Raw genomic sequence first — 3,350 nt, forward strand, 5'->3', positions numbered from 1 at the left:
AGTCCCGAGGTTCGCGGGCCGAGAAAGGCCGCCGCTGCGGACAAAGGTAGACGCCGCGGTGCGTGGAAGTCCCACCATCGGTGAGGCACACGCACATTTCCATCATTTCCCTCTGCGCCGCTGGGCGCTGGTGAGCGGCCCTGCTGGCCAGGGCACAGCCGGCTGTCAGCAATGACCCGCTGCCCACACGCAGCCCCACAGCCACGGCCGTGTGCCCAGTGACCGTGGGGCACCGGCACTGCCCGGAGGCCCCTAGGGTCTCCTGTCTCTGGGGAGCATGAAGAGCTGTCCCCGTGAAAGATGGATGTGTTTGGTTCTGCGACGCTTCAGAACCTTCCGGGTCCAGGCGCAGTGAGTGTTAATGAACCAAGAAAGGTCATCCCAGAGCCTCTTCTGGGCTGACTCCTTAACAGGAAGCAGTGCGGTGGGCTTAGGACCCACCCAGGGTTTTCTAAGTGTGGGTCCCCCAGCAGCTGCAGAATTACCCTGATCTGAGTGCAGATGACTGGGCCCCCCTCCACACCTGCTGAACAGGAAGTGTGGAAAAGGCCTTTCTGGTACATTTCCCTGAGGGTCCCGCCGTCCCCTTCCCAGGAGCAGGGGGTGGAGATGGATCTGGGAAGACCAGGGTAGGCTGCTCCGTGTGAGGCCCAAAGTCCTGGGCCCCCCCATTCTCCCTGCCCTTCCTCCGGTGCCCGCCCCCCCTTCCTCCCTCTCTCTCTCTCACACACAACCCAGGCAGCCCCTCTCGATCCCACTGCCTCTGCTCCCTGAGTTCCCGCCACGGTTTGGCCACAGAGTCACCTGGGGGCCCCCACCGCTCGGAGGACAGGCAGATGGGGTCCACCAGGCCTCCGCCTCTGTTCTCCGTGAGGGGAAGGCTCTGAGGGCCCGTGCCTGTCAGCTCAGGAGGCAGGCCTCTAACCAGTAAAACCCTCCCATNACCAGGCCTCTGCCTCTGTTCTCCGTGAGGGGAAGGCTCTGAGGGCCCGTGCCTACCTGTCAGCTCAGGAGGCAGGCCTCTAACCAGTAAAACCCTCCCATCCACAGGGCTCTGCAAATCCAGCCCGACAGGCTCCAGGACCGGATCGTCGTCACCGCTGCTGGGAACCACCTGCTGAGTCTGGGGACACTGAGAGGTCCCCCACTAACTCCGCTGCCCGGAAGAGGGTTGTCATTTCCAGCACACCTTGAAGTGCCTCGCTCATTATCATGACATCACGTTCAGCGCCCGTTTTCCCCCTAAATGAGGTGTGGTCTGTCCGGTAATCTAAGGTTAAATTTCCAATCTCCATCCCAACCCAGGTCCAAGCCAGGAAACCAGACTGCTGACCTCACACAGCCTCACACAGAAGGATCGGGAGAGCAGAGCCCGGGACACTCCTCCAGGAAAAGCAAATAAAAACCAAGGGACGTGGAAGGAAGCGAAATGATCCCCACAGAATCGCCAGCCACGGGCTGCCCTGAGCCAAGAACAGAAGTTCTAAATCAGGGACTAATTGGTCTAAAAATACCCTTAAAATGTTCCAAGTTGGAAGAAGGGATCCCAACCTAAGCAGAAGGTGGGGCTCAAGTGGTCTAATGAAAAAGCAGCCTCTGCATTTATTTATTTCTGAGCCCCGAGCACAGCATAGAGTCCATGACGCACACGTGTCCACCCAGCTTAGGTACACACGACCCCCGCGCGGCGGGTGCACAACGCCTACCCACCCAGGGCCCCTGAGGGGCGCAGCCCAGCCGGCAGCCGGGATCCACCCCTCCTTCCGTGGCCTTGCGTGGCAGCCCCGGGTAGGGGGATCATCCACGTCACGGGGCTCTATGCTAATTTAAGTGGCACATCGTTCAGCCAGAAACCAACTGAAATGCTAGGCACGTGTCTGCCCCAAGGTGGTTCCACTTGGGAGCAATAAATAAAGATGTGCCTTTATAAACAAATAAATAAGAACTGCATGCAAGGGAAAGGGTCTCACCAGAAACTTGCACCTTCCTGGCGCATCTTCCTCTGCAACCTTCCCCGTGTTTTCAATTACGCCACGCCGAATCTGTATCAAGGCTAATATGCTTGCATTGCTGGCTTTCATTTTATTTTATTTTATTTTTTTACAACTCACCGCAGGATAGCAAAGTCAAAAATATACCGCACTGATCAACAGGACACATCTGTGGTGAATGCACACAGAAGCAATTAATTTCCTGGTGGTATTTTTACACCGGGGGCCCGATGCAGGTCCCCATTATACAAACAAAAACCCCAGACAGCTCCTGCTGCCTGATAAAAAATAAATCAGATGGCGGAGGGCTGTTTGGCCTAGGACTGCTACAGGCTATGACTTGTAATGAGGCTCCCAACACTAATTATGAAGCTTATTAAAGAGAATTGGACAAGTTGTCCTAAAGTGCAGGCTGTAATCACGCCGAGGAAGGCGGGCCTCCGAGTAAGCAGCCGGCAGTCAGCGGGCTCGGCAAAGGGGGCCCGGCCAGCAGGCCAGGGGATCGGATCAGGGCACCGGGCGGGCCGTGCTTGGCTAATCGGTCAGGAGAAATGGGACAGAGGGGCAGGTGGAGTCCCCAGCACCTGGCGGGAGTGCACACATCAGAGCCTTCCCTCCTGGCGAAGGGCCGCGGCCTGCAGGGAAGGAAGGGGCCCAAGCAAGCATCACGGAGCATTATTGTTACACTTACCTCCAACTCCGGATCCTCTCTGGATCTGAGCGCAAGAGCGTGATTTCCGTGCACTCTTGCAGGAGGGAGGGGAAAGAAAAGATTAATAAAGATGTTATGAGCCTGAACCACTGTGAGATTTGTTTAATTATCCCCACAGGGCTGTCCCAGCAACCTGCTGACATTTAGCCCCGACCTTGCAAATCCTCGGTAAATATTAATATATCAACTCAAACAGGGACCGTTGTTTTATTGGTTCACGGAGCTCCGAGAGACTCGCCACAGCGGTAGGGAAGAAGGTTCCGAAGTGAGGAAGACGCCCCCGCTTTGATTGCACCTTCTGCGGCGCACATGAGCTGGGGACATCAACGAAATGACATTGCTGTTGCTTCACCACAGCTGCAGAGGTACGCTTCAGATGCCTTCGCTTCCCTTTGTACAGCCCACTGGAATAATCCCAAAACCACGGTGGCGAGAGATTAGAAGGGAGGGAGAGGGAGGCCGGCAGAGAAATCGCACGTTATTATCTGCAAGACCGGACATTTTAATAACGGGGAAAGGCCGCCCTCCAATCTGACCGCCTTTGCCAACAGAGTGGGCCTCGGACGAGGGCGAGGAGGGGGCGCGCTTCCCTCCTCTGGCCCTGAGACCAGCCTGCCTCCACCCCTGCACTGACTGCCCTCTTGCTC

Source organism: Crocuta crocuta, unplaced genomic scaffold (genome assembly GCF_008692635.1).
Source record: "Crocuta crocuta isolate KB4526 unplaced genomic scaffold, BGI_CrCroc_1.0 scaffold89, whole genome shotgun sequence".
Taxonomy (NCBI): Eukaryota; Metazoa; Chordata; class Mammalia; order Carnivora; family Hyaenidae; genus Crocuta; species Crocuta crocuta.